This window comes from Pristiophorus japonicus, chromosome 6 (assembly GCF_044704955.1).
Source record: "Pristiophorus japonicus isolate sPriJap1 chromosome 6, sPriJap1.hap1, whole genome shotgun sequence".
NCBI lineage: Eukaryota > Metazoa > Chordata > Chondrichthyes > Pristiophoridae > Pristiophorus > Pristiophorus japonicus.
The window spans coordinates 163,461,022-163,480,284 of record NC_091982.1 but is presented as its reverse complement, the minus strand read 5'-3'; positions in this window follow the sequence as shown (position 1 = coordinate 163,480,284).

Genomic DNA, 19,263 nt, shown 5'->3' with positions numbered 1-19,263 from the left:
AAAAATCTCAGGCCATCATATGGATGATTGAACCAAATACACAGCACATATATATTTGAAATATTTGGCTTGGAACTGCTCACAAACCTGTAACCTTGGAAAGAACCCTGACAACATTTGTACCAATTAAGGCTGGTGCAGGCAAACTGGCTTTTATACCCGCTCTTGATGCATTGCGACTGAATTAAGGGAACAACAATCAAATTGAAGAAATACAGAGCTTTTTAATTTTTGACATAATCTGCTACTGAGGCTTTATCTGGTGCACTTTCAAAAGGCCACAACAGTTGTCAAAGAAGTGCAGCGATTCCTTCCATTGTCCTGGCCAACATGCATTCCTCAACCAATGTGACAAAGACTTTCATTGCCTCTGTGAGAGCCTGCTGTGTACACTTTGGCTGCCATGTTTAACGATATAACAATAGAAACTGCACTTTAAAAGTAATTTATGTCAAGCACTTTGAGATGATTGTCAGAGAATCCATAAGAAGGGCAAGTCTTTCTTTTCTCCCGCACAGATCAGTGGAGACAGTGAGGGAATGCCCAGCAACAAGGCACTTTGGAGTAGGCACAATGAGCCTTCCATGTCTCAAGGCAATGCCAAACCTAGCCCATCAGCACAAATGAGAAATGTGCTGGAATTCAGGCTGGGGCGGCTCGCCACCGAGCATCTGAAACCCGGTGGAAGCATTTGCAGCGCCCTTTCATGGCCCAGCCCAAGGAGATACAGGGCTTTCTCAATCCCCAGGCTTCCACTGAGATCCAGTAGGCAGCCACCTAACTAACTCCTCCCAGTGGGGAAGCACTACCGAGGAGCATTAGGATAGTTCGAGAAGCCACACATATTATACAAAAGCAAAATACCATGGATGCTGGAAACCTGTAATAAAAAGAGAACATGCTGGAAACACTCTGTAAGTCAGTCAGACAGCATCTGTGGAGAGAGAAACAAAGTTAACATTTCAGGTTGATGACCCTTCGTTAGAACTGGAAAAAGTTAGAGATGTAACAGGTTTTAAACAAGTGCAGGGACAGGGAAAGGAGAAGGGAAGGAAAGAACAAAAGGGAAATCATTACCACTGTCCCCACTGTTCCCATTTTTTCAGACAGCAATTGTTGGTAATTATTCTGCTATTCCCATTTACACCTCCTCTAGACCCATCTTTTGTTTCTTTATCTGTCCCATTACCACCCCCTTTGCCTCGCACCATCATCCCTTTTGCCATTTAATCTCTCCTGCCTTCCACCCTTTTCCTCCCCTCCCTTGCTTTTCCCTGCCTCTATACTTGCTTAATATCTGTTACATCTCTAACTTTTTCCAGTTCTGACAAGAGGTAATTGACCTAAAAGATTAACTTTGTTTCTCTTTCTGCCTGACCTGCTGAGTATTTTCAACATTTTATGTTCATAGAATCATAGAAATTTATAGTGCAGAAGAAATACATTCAGCCCGCCGTGCCTGTGCTGGCTCTTCGAAAGAGCCGTCGCTTTTTGTCCGGAATCCTGCAAGTTGCTCTTCCTCAAGTCCCTGTCCAACTTCTGTTTTAAATTTTTTTATGGAATCAGCTTCCACCATCTTTTCAGGTCGAGCATACAGATCCTGACAACTTTCTGAGTGAAAAAATTGCTTCTCATCTCCCCTCTAGATCTTTTGACCCCTTTGATCTGTTCAGATATTGGAAGCATTGCTTCAAGATTTCTTTATTGTGTTCAAAAATGATCCTGGTGATTGCATGGGCCCATTTATATCTGTATCCATGGGGCAAAGAGCACAGTCATTGTCTGCTGGTCTGTTCATTCCTTCAAATAGCCCAGTTCTCCTTCACATTTGTCCAAAAATGATGGGCACCTGCCTAGGAAATGAGCACTGACCTGTACGATCTTGCATTCTGGTTACTAACTATCTGGATGTCGATGGAGTAGAACCTCCTGTCATTAATAAACACCATGAAATTGTGTGGAGGGGCCTGGTTAACCACATGGGTATCATCAATAATGTCCTGGAGTTGGGGAATCCCGGGGTGCAGATGAATTGCAATTCCCCTTCACTCTTTTGCAGCTTTTCGGTAGGGAAAGTAACGAACATACTTTGTCTCGGTGAATAACCTATCAATGACCTGCTTGATGCATCTGTGCCTTGTGTATTAACCGAAGTTGCATATCTTCCCGAGCCACTGAGAAAGGAACTGGTGGCATGGAAGTTCAGAGTTGTGGTCAGCTTCATGGGGGGGGGGGGGGCGAAATTTGGGTCGGGTAGAATGCAAAAATGTTAAAAGTTTCCAACCTGACCCCAACCCGCCTTCAACCCAGCCACTTCCGGTTTTAATGGAGATGGGACATGGGGGGTAGGCGTCAGCTGACCAATCTGCTCCTTGGAGGCAGGTTGATCATTTAAATATTATAATGAGGCTTTGTGCCTCAGATTTAATTTGCATTTTAAATTTCACGCTGGCTGGCTGAGTTTCCCGGGCCATGCGATTTTTGGATTAGCTGAAGTTTGAAGAGCATGGAAGATGGGAGGCGAGAGAATGGTAGAGCTGATCGATAGCTGTAGAAGTATTGTGATAAATAGATGGCGAAAGGCTCGGCAGTTAACAGTTTGAAAGTGCAATTGTACATTTCTTGGGAGAGAGTTTTTCTCCAGGGGCAGAGGGAGTGGGATGGGAAGAAGGAAAGACTTTAAGAGAAGGGAGAACCATCTGTGACTAACGAAGGAAGTAAAGGATGGTATCAAATTGCAGACAATGGCATACAAAGTTGCCAAGATTAGTGGGACACCAGAGGATTGGGAAATATTTTTAAACTAGCAACGGGCAACAAAAAAAATAATAAAGAGAGGGAAGTTGGATTATGAGAGTAAACTAGCAAGAAATATAAAAAAAGATAGTAAGAGCTTCTACAAGTATATAAAAAGGAAGAAAGTAGCTAAAGTAAAAGTTGGTCCATTAGAGGATTTAGACTGGGGAATTAGTATATTGCAGAGACTTTGAACAAATATTTTATATCGGTCTTCACGGTAGAGGACACTCAAAACATTCCAATAATTGATAATCAAGGGGCTATAGGGAGGGAGGAATTTAAAACAATCACTATCACTAAAGAAAAAGTAAAAGTAAAGAAAAGGAAAAGGTAAAATAATGGGACTAAAGGTGGACAAGTCCCCTGGATCTGATGACCTGCATCCTAGGGTCTTAAAAGAAGTGGCTGCTGGGATAGTGGATGCATTGATTGTAATCTACCAAAATTATCTGGATTCTGGAGCGGTCCCAGCGGTTTGGAAATCCGCAAATGTAACGCCCCTATTTAAAAAGGAAGCAGACAGAAAGCAGGAAACTATAGACCAGTTAGCCTAAAATCTGTCATTGGGAAAATACTAGAGTCCATTATTAAGGAAGCAGTAGCAGGACATTTGGAAAAGCATAATTCAATCGAGCAGATTCAGTATGGTTTTATGAAAGGGAAATCATGTTTGACAAATTTGCTGGAGTTCTTTGAGAATGTAACGAGTAGGGTGGATAAGGGGGAACCAGTTGATGTGGTGTATATGGATTTCCAGAACGCATTCGATAAGGTGCCACATAAGAGGTTACTGCACCAGATAAGAGCTCATGGAGTTGGTGGTAATATATTAGCATGGATAGCGGATTGGCTAACTAACAGAAAACAGAGATTTGGTATAAATGGGTTATTTTCCGGTTGGCAAACGGTAACTAGTGGGGTACCACAGGGATTGGTGCTGGGGCCTCGACTATTTACAATCTATATTAATGACTTGGATGAAGGGACTGAGTGTAATGTAGCCTAGTTTGCTGATGATACAAAGATGGGTGGGAAAGCAAATTGTGAGGTGGACACAAAAAATCTTCAAAGACAGGCTAAGTGAACCGGCAAATATTTGTCAAATGGAGTATAATGTGGGAAAGTGTAAGGTTATCCACTTTGGCAAGAAAAATAAAAAAGCAAATTATTATTTAAATAGTATAACTATTTGTAGTGGACTTTTTTTACAGACACACATCCGTCAAGCCCCGCCCCTGTCAAGTTCCGCCCCTCCCCCCAGCCTTGAATCATTCCTTCCACGCGGTGCCGAGAAGCAGGACCTGAGTCCCGAGACACCGCTGAGGCCCCGACTCTCTTCACCCGCTCAGGCCCTGGCCCCGACTCTCTCCCCGCCTCGACTCTCTCCCCGCCCCGACGCTCTTCCCCCACTCAGGCCCCGTCCCCGACTCTCTCCCCGCTGACTCTCACCCATTCTGACCCCTCTCAGGGGGCCAAGAAGGCCCATGGACGTCCGAGAGCGGTGGTGACGAACAGAGAAGCAGCGGGGGGGGGGCCGAGAGAGAGGGAGAGGGAGATAGAGACTAGGGTCGAGAGAGAGAGAGAGAGTAAGAGACTTGGGTAGAGAGAGAGAGAGAGAGAGACAGAGAAAGAGAGTCTGGGTGAGAGAGAGAGTCTGGGAAGAGAGAGAGAGAGAGGCTGAGGGGTGAGTGAGAGAGACTGGGAGAGAGAGAGAGTCTGGGAGTGAGAGAGACTGGGGAGAGAGAGAGAGAGACTGGGGGAGAATGAGCAAGGCTGGGGGAGAGAGAGAGAGGCTGGGGGGGAGAGAGACATGGGTGGGTGGGGGCGGGGGGGGGGGGATCCGAGGGGAAAGTGGGAACTCAGGGAAGACAGATCACATCCTTCCAAGTCCCTACAAGGGACATCATTGGAGTGGATGATATCCAGAAGTCACGACACTGTCACTATTCACTTCATACTCAATAAACCTGATAACAATTTGCACACGATGCCCCATTTATGGTAGGGTGCGGGGGAAGGATACACTTGCGCTGGGGTAAGGCACTTTGGCTGGGGGAGGCATGCATTTGGACTGGAGTAAGGCACTTTGGCTGGCCCTTGCTGCCTTCTAGGGAGCTCTGTCCTCTGTCACTTCAGGAAGTCAAAGTGGATCGAGTTACAATTTGCAAGTCTGTGAGACCTTGGGATGGGCGGTTCCAGTTACACATTCCTGTGAAACCTCAGGGTGTGGCTTATCCACCAAGGGTGGAGCATGGTGGCCATTTTTGCAGTACAGATAAGCGCATCCTTTTTTAAATGGAGAGAAGTTACAAAATGCTGCAGTACTGCGACAAGGTAGATGCAGAGAGGATGTTTCCCCTCGTGGGTGAATCTAAAACTAAGGTGCATAGTTTCAGAATAAGGTGTCGCCCATTTAGAACAGAGATGAGGAGGAATTTCTTCTCTCAGAGGGTCGTAAATCTGTGGAATTCTCTACCCCAGAGAGCTGTGGAGGCTGGGTCATTGATTATATTTAAGGTGGAGATAGACAGATTTCTGAGCGATAAGGGAATGAAGGGCTATGGGGAGCGGGCAGGGAAGTGGAGCTGAGCCCAATATCAGATCAGCCATGATCTTATTAAATGGCGGAGCAGGCTCGAAGAGTCAAATGGCTTACTCCTGCTCCTATTTCTTATATTCTTATGGTTGGTAAAGGATACAAAGAAGTGGTCAGAGAAGGCCTTATCTGAGCTAGACCATAGGAGTAGAAGGGTATCATGAGATGGCAAAGTCGAGTGGGTGGCTTTGAATATGGGTAGCAGAGACAGGCTTAGGAAGGTCAGGAGGGCAGTGAAATCACAGTAGAGAGAGACAGGTGAGTTGAGATGGAGATTGAAATCACAGAGGATGAAGAGTTGCTCCATGCATTAGATGAGGGAGAATGTCTTGGGAAAAATGTTGGGGTGGGGTTTGGGAGGGTGGTAATAAAACAAGGATTTTAAATGAGAGCCGAGTCAGGTGGAACAGTGCGAGTTGCTTGAATGAGGAAAAGGTGCCAGAGAAGTAGGGGTAAAGACCAAGTAAAAAAGGGCAGACTGCCATTGTAGTAGTTTAAGCAAGGCAGGTAGTGGATCGCAAAGCCAGGTGGAGAGGCTCAGTAAGGGAGGAAAATTCTTTCCATTTGCTTAAAAATCAGGTCTTTAGTAAAGCAATGAGAGAGAGCAAAGATCTCATTGAAAATATTACCAACCAATTCTGATTTCACACATATCCTAACAGCCAAAACATTTATCCTATAATCTATTTCTTCTTTGCATCTATTCAAGAAACAGAGAAACAAGACAGAACTAAATGCAGTTTTTCAACATGGAGGCAGGTGTTACTTTGAACTAACAACAAATTAAACAAACCTCTCTGCCTTTATGGTACATTCACGGTCGTTATTAAATCTTCAACAAAGTTACATTTATAGCATCAAGCACAATGCGACTGAAGCTTCATCCTCCTGTGGACTCAATGGGGCTGGATTTTCAGCTTGCTCTGTTTTGGGGCGAAAACAGAGGCGGGGTGAGAAAATTACCAGCCAATCAGCATTACCGATTAATTGCCTAACTTTCAGCATATGGAGTCTGTGCCGACAGCACAAAGGGAGGTGTTGCACTATTTTCGGGGTGCAAAAAGGGGATCCTTGCGAACTTTACTGTGAGGCCAGGAGCGCTCCGAGAGAGGCCTTGGGGTGGGAAAAAAAACATTGGAAAAACATTACCAACACCGTTTTCTAACAAATAGCTGCAAAAAAATAAAAACTTTAACTTACCTTTTTTTCAGTTTTTCCAACTTACTGCTGCTAGCAGGGTTAGACCGCCATGTTTTTCTTGGCGATGTTCGGGGCGCAGCATACGGGTCGTTGTGAGTCTCGAAACTCGGATATTGTCGCAATCCGAGTCATTACAGCCCAGTGCAGCTCTCTCCGGCGGTGCTTCCAAGCGCCGCAAAAGCCGAGCCGAGGATCGCAACTGGGCGAGAAGCAGCGAGTGCCCAGTTTTTCGCCGCAGATGATCAAAATGTGGTGAGAAAATGGTCGCAAATCCAGCCGAATGAGACGGATTTACAAATCAGGGTTATCATATATAAATATCTGTTCTGGTCTGTGATTTTATTTTACTTGCTGCTGTATAACAATATTGTTTTAACATGTTTTTGAAATAATGATGAAGATGATATAACTTGGATGTGAGCAGCACATTGTTAGTCATGAAGAACGTTCTTGCCTTGTGCTCTGCGGTTTTTGTTGCTTAATCTATACCTTCCGTTGACCTTTAAAATACATTCTTGATGCCCTGAAGGAACAGTGTGACAACTAGACTCTAAAACTTTACTGCGCCTACATTCGGGATGGTTAGCAAAACACAGTCCTTAAGGAGACAAACATTATTTGTCAAACATTTTTCATAGCTTTTTTTTAAAGAAAGAGCAAACAATATGAAAAGAGGATTTGTAAATACCAAAAACAGAGACCTTTTGTACCATGGGTTGAAATACTTCAAACTAAGAAGTTCAAGTGAAATGTACATATCTTTGACGAACCTTCTAGACTCTGAGGGAAACAAAAGTCTCGCAGGAATTGGTAACTCCACGGAACTTCAAAAATGCCTGCTGATAAAAATATTTTCTCCTACTCTGAACGCAGTTATTAGATTTAATCTTGTATACACAATGAGAGCAGCCCCGGGGTGGACACAATATCAGCAGTACAATGTCACATCTTGTGAGGCCACAAAAACAAAACCAAGACCAAAACAAGAGAGACTGATTAGACTAGGCCTATAATCTCTAGAGTTTAAAAGAATGAGAGGCGATCTCACTGAAACATACAAAATTCTTACAGGGCTTGACAGTGTAGATGCAGGGAGGATGTTTCCTCTGGCAGAGGAGTCTAGAACCAGGGGTCACAGTCTCAGAATAATGGGGTTGGTCATTTAGGACTGAGATGAGGAGAAACATCTTCACTTAGAGTGTTATATATGCATACTATAGATATACTCTCTGTGTAGTCACTGTATAGTTGCATAAGATGGAGGCTAGTTTACCGGAGGTACCATCAACAAGGTTCACACTGTATACACTATGCTGGCACCACCAGAGGGCGCAACTGGTGGAGGCCCAGGGGTCACCTGTACACCACAGGTACCCAGGTATAAAAGGGAGTCCACCATGTGGTATCCTCACTCTGGCGTTATATTAAGTGGACTAAGGTCACTACAGTTCAAGTGCAATACTTTGCCTCGTGGAATCATTATCAGAGCATCTAAAGACATAACACAGAGGGTGGTGAATCTTTAGAATTCTCTACCCCAGAGGGCTGTGGATGCTTAGTCGTTGAGTATATTTAAGACTGAGATTGATAGGCTTTTGGATAGTAAGGGAATCATGGGCTGGATTTTAGGCTTTTCTGTTTTTGGGGTGAAAACGGAGGCAGGGCTGGAAAGTTACTGGCCGGGAATAGTCTGCGCTTTGGTAAGGAATTGTGTAGCGTGAAGGGAGATGTTGTACACGTTAAGGCTCAAAAATGGGAAACTCGCAAACTAAAGCACCAAGCTGTGTGCACTCCAAGAGAGGCTTTGGACGGGGGGAAAAAATCTTCTAAAAAAAACCCGACAAAAACATTCCCAAAACATTTCCTATGCCACCACAACATAAATCGCTAAAAAAATTAAAAGAACAAACACTCGCACTTACTCGTGCAACACTTTACCTTCTTCACCGCTGCCGGCATGGCTGGACCGCACTGATTTCCCAGGCACTCATTGCGAGGTGCGATTCCAGGTGTACGGGTCGGGCAGAAGTCAAAACTTGGACGTTGTCACAAAGAGAGGCATTGCACACTGGCCGCAGCTCTTCCCGGCGGTGCTGCTGAACAGCACCACAAAAATGGAGTGGAGGATCACCAAGGAGTGCAGGAGGGCTGAATGCCGCCTTTCACACTGCTCTAGAGCGAAACACGGAGCGCAAAGGACCAGAAAATCCAGCCCCAGTGATATGGGGATAATGCTGGAAAGTGGAGTGGAGTAGAAGATCAGCAATAATCTCATTGAACGGCGGAGCAGGCTCAAGGGGCCAAATGGCTCACTCCTGCTCCTAATTCTTATGTTCTTATGTTCTTATGTTCTTAAATCTGAGCAACTCACCATAGCAACACCATGCAATGAGCCCCGTTTTTGGAAGCAGCATGATTTTTATAACAAAATCTGTGACTGTAGGTTTTGGTCAATCAGGTCCAACAAAAGTTGCTTAAGTCAAGCAAAGTGCCCCACTGATGTGGGAAAGTGTAGCATATTCATTATTTTGCATTCGTATATGAAGACATATTGCACTGATTAAATTGTATACAATCATAAATGTTGCCATGCATAGACCTGCTTTTAGGAAATAAAACAGCTTAATAATTCATATCTAGCCTCATCTTTTTCCGACTGTTTTCTTAAATTATCTATGAGACGGAGAGGCATGCGTAATCGCACATAAAAGACACAGGACCATTATTTGCTGTCAAAATAACAGTGAGGCTAATAGTGCTCACCATTATTTATGCGCAAATGGTACATAATGATCATAATTCCATAAGATTTAGGGTTGTTATGGAAAAGGACAAAGGTGGACCAGCAATAAAAGTTCTCAATTGGGGTGAAGCCATTTTTGCTGAGCTGAGATGGGATTTGGCCAAAGTGGACTGGAAACGGCTACTTGATGGTAGATCAGTGTCAGAGCAGTGGGAGGAGATCCCAAGGGTTCAGAGCAAGTATATTCCCTTAAAAAAAGGTGGGGATAACAAATCTAGAGCCCCCTGGGTGTCAAGGGACAAACAGGGTAAGATAAAGTAAAAAAGGGAAGCTTATGACAGATACCAAGAACTCAACACTGCTGAAACTCGAGGGGAGTACAAGTGCAGGGATGCAACTAATAAAGATATCGGGAAAGCATAGAGAGTTTATGAAAAAATGTTGGCAAGTAAAATCAGGTAAAACCCTAAGATGTTTTATAAATACATTAAGAGCAAGAGGATAACTAGAGAAAGAGTGGGGCCTATTAGAAACCATAAAGGAAATCTGTGTGTGGAGGTGGCAGACGTGGGTATGATTCTTAATAAATATTTTGAATCTGTTTTCACAAAAGCGAGGGATGATGCAGACTTTGCACAGAGGGAGGAGGAGTGTGAAATATTAAACGAGATAAACATAGTGAGAGAGGAAGTATTATGGGACTTAGTATCTTTGAAAATGGATACATCACCAGGCCCGGCTGTTAAGAGAAGCAAGAGAGGAAATAGCAGAGGCTCTGACCATCATTTTCAAATCCTCTCTGGCTACAGGTGTGGTGCCAGAGGCTTGGAGGATTGCTAATGTTGTACCTTTGTTTAAAAAGGGAGAAAGGGATAGACCGAGTAATTCAGGCCAGTCTTCCTAACCTTGGTGCTGGGAAAATTATTGGAAAAAAATCCTGAGGGACAGGATAAATTTTAATTAGAAAATACATGGATTAATCAAGGGCAGTCAGATGGATTTGTTAAGGGAAGGTCGTGTCTGGCTAAATTGATTGAATTTTTCAAGAAGGTAACAGGAGGGTCGATGAGGGCAGTGCATATGATGTAGTGTATATGGATTTTAGCAAAGCTTTTGATAAGGTCCCATATGGCAGACTGGTCCAGAAAGTAATAGCCCATGGGATCCAGGGCAAAGTGGCAAGTTGGATCCAAAATTGGCTCGGAGGCAGGAAGCAAAGGGTAATGGTTGTCGGGTGTTTTTGTGACTGGAAGGCTGTATCCAGTGCAGTTCCACAGGGCTCAGTGCTAGGTCCCTTGCTTTTTGGTGTACATCAATGACTTGGACAAATGTTGGTGGTATGATTAAGAAGTTTGCAAATTACACTAAAATAGGCTGTGTGGTTGATAATGAAGAAGAAAGCTGTGGACTGCAGGAAGATATCAATGTACTGGTCAGGTGGGCAGAACAGTGGCAAATGGAATTCAATCTGGATAAGTGTGAGGTAATATATTTGGGGAGGTCGAACAAGGCAAGGGAATACACATTAAATGGTATGACACTGAAAATTGTAGAGGAACAAAAGGACGTTGGAGTGCAGGTCCACAGATCCCTGAAGGTGGTGGGTCAGGTAGATAAGGTTGTTAAGAAGGCATATGAAATACTTGCCTTTATTCATCGAGGCATGGAATCCAAGAGCAAGGAGGTTATGCTTGAACTGTATAAAACACTGGCTAGGACATAGCTGGAGTATTGTTTGTGTTGTGTATCTGTAAAGCATGCACTCCCATGTTCCGCCACCAGGGAGTGCATCCCCTGAAGTCCCAAGAGATCCCAGCATCTCTTGGGAGCACTGTATATAAGACGGCCCTTAAGGCTTGTTACTCACTCTGGAGTGTCTTAATAAAGACTGAGGTCACTGTTACTTTAACCGCACTGTGTGCAGTCTCATCTGTGTTAGGAACACAATAGTTTGCAGTTCTGGTCACCACATTACAGGAAAGATGCGGTTGCACTGGAAAGGGTCCAGAGGAAATTAACAAGAATGTTGCTGGACTAGAGAATTTTGGCTGTGAGGAAAGATTGGAGATGTTGGGTCTGGTTTCTTTGGAACAGAGGAGGCTAAGAGGTGTATAAAATTATGAGGGACCTGGACAGAGTGGATAGGAAGGACCTGTTTCCCTTGGCAGAGGATTCAACAACCAGGGTCATAAATTTAAAGTAATTGGGAGGAGGTTCAGAGGAGATATGAAGGGAATTGTCTTCACCCAGAGGGTAGACGAGGTTTGGAACTCACTGCCTGAAAGGTTGGCAGAGGCAAAAACCCTCACCACATTTAAAAGATACTTGTATGTGCACTTAAAGGCCCCAAGTTTCCACACGCGGCGAAAAAGGCGCACCTCAGAGCTGGGCGCCGAAAACGGTGCCTGAAAAAAAATGCGGTATTCTCGAGCTCCTTGGAGCTCGATGTCTGCTTGGCACGGTGCACAGGGGGCAGAGCCTCCCACTCGGCGAGTACAATTTAAATGAGGCTTCTTGGTGCCGGCAACCCTGCGCGTGCACGTTGGAGCGTTCGCGCATGCGCAGTCTGAAGTAAACATTGGCACTCGGCCATTTTTAAAAGTGCTGCAGAAAAAGTGAAGATTTGTTTCTTGGACCCCTGCAAAGGCTTGTATTTTAATTTTCTTGATATTTCTGTGTGTGAGGGAGTGCTTTTAGCAGCACTGCTGAATAAATCACCTGCTGAAATCAGTGAGTTCAGCTTTTCACTGCTAAACTTGCAGAACCGGTGCCTGCAAATTAAGGACTGTGTGTTTGGAGAAATAAAAGTGCCAATTCAAATTTGCAATGGATCAACTTCTACCAAGAACAAAGAATTTCTTGCATGAGGAAGCAAACCATTGCATAATATGTGGTGCATCCATTCTGCAAATTTAAATATAAAGATGTCGATGTGGCTGCCTCTCCCTGTCCAAATGGCCTCAGTCAGTCCCCCCACAGCTCGAAGGCTGCTGCTGTTCCTGACCAGCCACTGACGCCGCTGCAATCCCATGGTCGAATGGCCTCACGTCCGCTCCTAATTCTTCGGCTCCCAGCCAGCCACTGACGCCGCTGCAATCCCATGGCCGAATGGCCTCAAGTCCGTCCGGGTGCTGCATCTTCGCGGGGAATGAAGACCTGCCTCAAGCACCGCAGCTCAGCTCGAAGGCTGCTTGCTGCCGCTGCCGTCGAGACACTGACACCACACCGCTGCCTGAAAGGCCTGCCTGAAGCACTTTCACACAGGTAGGAACATGGTTTATTTAATCTTTTCTTTGCTTATAAATGTTTATTCAGGTTGGATTTATTTGTGTAATATTTGTATAAGTATAACTAAGGATTGATTGTAGAATTTAATGACTTCCCTCCCCCCAACTCCCCCCCCCCCCACCTCGTTCCCGACGCCTAATTTTTAACCTGCGCCTGATTTTTTAAAGTGTAGACAAGGTTTTTTCAAGTGTACAAAAATCTTCACTTGCTCCATTCTAAGTTAGTTTGGAGTACGTTTTCACTGTAGAAACGTTCAAATCAGGCGTTAGTGGCCCGACACGCCCCCTTTTGAAAAAAAAATTCAGTTCCAAAGTGAAACTGTTCTACCTGACTGGAACTGCAGAAAACTAAATGTGGAGAATCCGATTTTTAAGATACACCGTTCTACACCAGTTGCTCCTAAAAATCAGGAGCAAATCATGTGGAAACTTGGGGCCAAAGTGCTGAAACCTACGGGTTTATGGACCAAGAGCTGGAAAGTAGGATTTGCCTGGATAGTTCTTGGTCGGCTGGCGTGGACATGATGGGCCAAAATGGCCTCCTTCCCGCTGTAAATTTCTATGATTCTATGATTCTATGATAAGGCACAGTACAAATGCACGGTTGAACACGAATATCCAAAAGTTCCTGTCCGAGTTGCATCGCTCCGCCATTAGCTTCATGAAAACAATATCTCGCTGTCTACCTAACCATTGAAATGCATTGAATAATGTGCAATTGCTGTATTTTCACGGTAGATATGAACTAAACTCACCACAGAAAGTTAAGACTTGTCCTTTTCAGTCTAAGTAGCCTTTTAACGATGTGATAAGTATTAATTACTGCCAGTGAACACCTCTGGCACTTAAAATGAACTATTACAATAGTGGAGTCTCATTCCTTCAGGTTATAATTGTTGTTGGAGATTTTAAAAATGTAAAACGTAAATTAAAAAAATATATATTTTCCTTTCTGTCTCTTTTTTCCCTCTCTCTCTTAATCCAATCTTTCTTTCTCTCACTTTTTTCTCTTTCTGTACCTGAATTCAGCCACTCTAATTTACACTTCCTTCTCAGTCCTTGTGGTGTTAATTCCACAATCCTTCAATCTGATCGGTTAAGGAGATGCACAGTTGCTTTCCCTGTTCACTCAGGTCTCAGATGCCCTGTTTCCCTCGCTGTGACATTGTCAGCTCATACTTTCAACAACTTGTCATGCAAGAACATTTAATATCTAAACGTGCAAGGGCAAGTCTAACTAATGTTAGATGCTACAACAAATTATGGCTCATGACATCCAGTCCAAATATCAAGGGCAAGGCATTTTACATTTCTTGGGTTACGCTACTATGTAAGTTGACATTGGGCAGAATGTGAGTCAACTCTCGTACATGAAAGGAATGGAATCCCCTTATGGTAGCAACTGATGCCACTTAAACCGAGAAGCTACTTATGGTAAACCTAAACTGTTGTCTAGAAAAGAGAAGACTAAAGAGGTGACCTGATAGAGGTCTTTAAGATTATGGGCTCAATTTTCCCCAATATCGTTTTTTGGCGTATTTCAAGAGTTACACCCATTTTCTTCAGCCCTGACTACTCTAAAAAAATAACTTGCAAGTTTCCCCGTTCTAATTTTTGAAATTGGCCCCATGCAGCCTCCTTTAGCTTCCGGGGATGGAGCCTAATGCCTGCGCCGAAAAAACGATGTCCACCACCCCGCCCCCGCCCCCCCACCGCCCCTTCAGCGCATGCGCGAAAAAAAAAAAGATATTTTTTAAGTGATTGCTATGGGCGCACATGCCCAGTACACCTCCCGGTCTGCATTTGGCCATTTTTAAAGAGCCAATTGTCTATGAGAACTTTCATTCTCAGTGGAAAAAACCAGAGTTGCAATATGCAATGCGGCTCAAGGACCAAGAATTTCTCACAGGACAAAGTTACTGTAATTCAGGCCAGATGGCATGAGCTGGACATCAGCAGAAGTCACTTAAAAATTTCTCCTAAAGTAATGAAGAAACGCTGGAAGCAACTTGCAGAAGATTACTGTACAATGGTGACCACCCCGAGGTCTGGAGGCCAGTGCAAAAAGAAGTGGCAGGACTTTCGTCAAGTATTTGTACAAGTAATATTTTCATTTATTCACTGGAATTGCAATTGTAAATGTGACCGTGTGTTCATGTCCCACCCAGCAGAAAGACACCCTTTCTAAAAAGTTATATTTTCATCTTTGCAGAGGAAGGTGGCACACAACAAAAGAGAAAGAACTCGAACAGGAGAAGGACCGGCAAATTTGCACCCACTGACACATTTGGAAGACAGGGTCCCTGCTTTGATATGTCCTGTCTGGAGAAAAGCAACTACCACTGCACAAGCTAGGCCCACTCTCGAGGGAGAGGGTAAATCCTGCAAATTCCACATTCTGGCTTCGCTAAAAGTCAAGTAGTGCACAGGCTAGCCATGCTTTGGTGCATGGAGATGTCTCCGTCAGTTACGCTTCGGTTGATGCAATGTGCTATCATTCATCGTGGTCCTTCAATTCAGCCTGCTGCCGGCGCTGTGTGAGCCTACTCATGTCACCCACCCTGCCCCCTCCTCTGCTGCTAACCATTTGTCTGTTCTGTTATATTTTGCAAAACTTGAGGCCAACCCTGACGAGGCTGAATCCGATGCAGAAGAAGATTCAGACACGGACGAGCCTGAAGAGGAGAATATCTTCCAATCCCACCTTCCAGACCAGGAGCATAGAGGTGAGGGGGAGGGGGAAGGGCAGGGGGAGGGGGAGGATGAAGCCCCCACTCTTGTGCTCACTCTGGAGGAGGTCCTGGTGCCGCCCATTCAAGTGCCAGTCCTCTTCCTGAGTGGTACAAGTGTTGCGACATTCCATGGTTTCACACAGTCCAAAATTGCGGGTTCCAGTGGGGTGCAGCAAGGCACACCCTGGGACCCACCATCCGAGGCTGTGGGTCCCAGTGGGATACAGCAAGCCACACCCAGGGCCACACCGTCCAAGGTTGTGGGTCCCAGTGGGATACAGCAAGCCACACCCAGGGCCACACCGTCCAAGGCTGCGGGTCCCAGTGGGATGCAATGAGCCACACCCAGGGTGAGGAAGGGAAGGAGAGCTTGAGAGCACTCTCCTGAGGTGCAGGATCTAACAGATGTGGTTCAGATGATGGCAATGAGTATGAAGAGCATTGACCTTACGTGATCACTCCTGGACACCGTCAGTGGGGTGGGTGTTGAGATATCGGGACTGTCGTGAGAAGTAACAACACTCTCGTGAGAAATGAGAACACTCTCTGGGCACATGAGGGAAGGAATGTCTCAGGCAGCTGATACACTGTCAGGGCACTTGAGGGAGGGAATGTCGGAGTTAGCTGCTGCAATAACTGAACACACCCAGACCCCGCGGCCATTGACAGAATCAACTGCCACTCCCATTCCAATCCCCAGACCAGCCTCTGAAGAGGCCTAAACCGAGCCATCCACATTACCGCCTGCCCACGCCTCCCATCGTGAAGTGTGCATTATCCGAGATGCTCAAAAGAATAAGCTTGGTACCAATCTGAGAAACGCTGCACCACCGCCTGCGGGCAGGGGTGAAGTCACCAAGACCAAGCACAGCGACGGTCTTAGAATAAGGTGGAGGAGAGATAGGTGCAGCCTTTCTTTGCTGCTGTTGTTGCTGATATTATTATTGTTACTGTTGTATGTGTTCTCACGTTAGAAGTTTTTTGTAAGTGATGGAAATTTACCAGTTAAAAGTGATAAGTGATCTTAAAGTTTGTAAATGGTCTTAACTGAAAACTTTAAAGTTGATACAAGGATATTTTTATTAAAGTTAAGTTAAGTACAAACAAGTGTTAAACTTTTGAATAAAATATATTTTAAATTATAACTGAATAATTTCCATTATTTGTTGCATTAACACAACACAACATTATGGAACAGGTCCAAACAGTAAACATCGTCCATTTGGAATAGTTGTCGTGGAGCCTTCAGGCAGCAAAGCGTTAACGGATGAACTGCTGGTGCAAGGCTCGAGCAATCGTTAAAGGGACATGATGGCCCGCCCTCCTCCATCGTCATGCTTCGGGTTCAGGGAGTTGCATGGCTTCCCCCTTCTCATGATCTGCATCTTCCTCCTCATCATCAGCCACTCTCACCTCAGGTGGGTTTTCTACTACCAGCTGCTGCTGCCTCATGATGGCTAAGTTATGCAGCATGCAGCACACAACAGTGAACTGACCGACAATCTCAGAGGAGTATAGTAATTAGCCTCTGGAATGGTCCAGGCATCGGAAACACTGCTTCAAGATGCCAATGGTCCTCTCTATTATGCTGCGCATCGCAATGTGTGACATGTTGTATTCCCGGTCAACTTCCGTCCGGGTTACGCGTCGGGGCATCATGAGCCAGGTGGCGAGGCCGTATCCTTTGTCTCCCAGTAGCCAGCTCTGCCCTTCTGGCTGCTGCTGAAACATGACAGATATAGTGCTCTCGCATAGGATGAAGGCATCATGGGTGCTCCCAGGGTATCTCGCATCAACTGCCATGATGCGATGCATGTCATCACACATGAGCTGCACATTAACGGAGTGGAAGCCTTTTTTGTTCCTGTACATCTCGGAGTTCTCCAAAGGTGCTTGCAAGGCAATGTGGGTACAATCAATGCAGCCCTGTACCTTTGGAAGCTAGCAATCCTGGAGAAGCCCACAGCCCTTTCACAGATTGCCTGGGCGATCATGGGGAACTTTATGTAGTCATTCCTCCAGGTATATAGTTCAGCAGTCACCTGCCGAATGCAGATATGTGTTGCATGTTGAGAAATGGTGCACACATCCCCAGTTTTGGCCTGGAATGATCCTGATGCATGAAATGAAAGTTCAGCTATAACCTTTACTTCAACTGACAAAGCAGTCCTCCTGACGCTTCTAGGTTGCAGGTCTGCTTTTATTAACTCTCAGATCTCGATTACAACTTCTTTTTGGAAACGCAGCCTTCTCACACAGTCTGCATCACTCAGGTGCAGGTCTTGATATACCCAATGTGGGTAAGGCCTCCTGCCCATCATCCTACGTGCTCTGAGGTTCCTCATGCGATGATGTCGAATCAATCATCTCCTCTGCAGCACCGTCCTAGAAAAATGTAAGTTGGCCAAACTTACTTAAATGTGAAAAACTAGCGCAGATATCAGGTTATGCCCCCTATGACGCAAAAAAAACTAACCTAAAAAAATCACAACTAACTGAGTTATGCTGGTGCAGAAACTTTGGGGAAACGTGGAGATTTTAATTTAAGCCATAAAAAGCGGCACCCGGCAAAAAAACGGCGCAGATAACTGGGGAAAAGTGAGCCCCATGAAATTGTTTGATAGGGTAGATGCAGAGAAGATGTTTCCACTTGCGGGCGAGATCAAAATTAAGGGCCATAAATATAAGATAGTCACTAATAAATCCAAAGCGAGTTCAGGAGAAACTTCTTAACCAGTGAGTAGTTAGAATCTGGAACTTGCTATCACAGGGAGTAGTTGAGGCGAATAGTGTAGATGCATTTAAGGGGAAGCTAGATAAACACATGAGGGCGAAAAGAATTGAAGGATATGCTGATAGGGTTGGCTGAAGGGTTGGAGGCTGCTCGTTAGTAGTATAAACAGCGGCATGGCCTTGTTGGGCCGAATGGTCTGTTTCTGTGCTGCAAATAACATGTACACTTCTAACATGTTAACACCACAACATTTTAAAAACATACCTCTTCTCTCCTACATGGCAATGGGACAAGTTTCAAGTCATATCTTTCTACAGAGGAGATAAAAGGTCAATAATTATTTTTAACTTTGCCTGCTGGCACTGGCTTGACTGCTACCTCTGAGATTTCTTACTGCTTTGTCGATCTAATGGTGCTTTTTAGGCATTATGAACATAAAAATAAATAGACTATTTAATAATTTTAAAAAATGGGGACTTATCATCTGCAAGGCATAACACCAGTGGTAACAATTTCATGGTTCACTTCCAATAGAGTACAAGCCCTTACCTGCCACAATCAAAATACAATCCATTGCATTCAAAAAGTTTCACTTGCACTCAATCATCTAGAGGGCACCTTCAGTTCAAAAATAATTACTGGTACAGAGCAATTTAGAATCATTTTCTGCCTTTTTACTATTCCATAATTGCTTTTTAATGTGAGGACATTGGGCATGAATTTCTCCATGGCAGATCCCGGGGTAAATGTCAGGGTGACTTGGCATTCATTCTGCAGAAATCCTGACTTTGTCAAATATTACCATTTCCCATTCATCATGGTGCTAATGTCGCATCAAAGATACCTGTACCCAAACAAATCATGGCAGCATCCGCTGTGTTTCCAGAGGCTAAAAATACCACAGCACCAAAATGGACTCCACCTCAATGGGGCAAGTTATTTCTATTAATACCAGGATGGGGAAGATGTCAGGTGAAAGGGAGAACGGTAACCAAAACAGAGATTTACAGCAAGTGAAGATCAACGGTTGGTAGAGAGTGTGCAAAATTGGAAATCTTGTTTTGGGGATCAGCCAATATCCCGAGAGTTGAAATAAAAGACTAGGCAAATAGTATAAAATGGAATAAAAACAGAAAATGCTGGAAATCTCAGTGGGTCAGGCAGCATTTGCA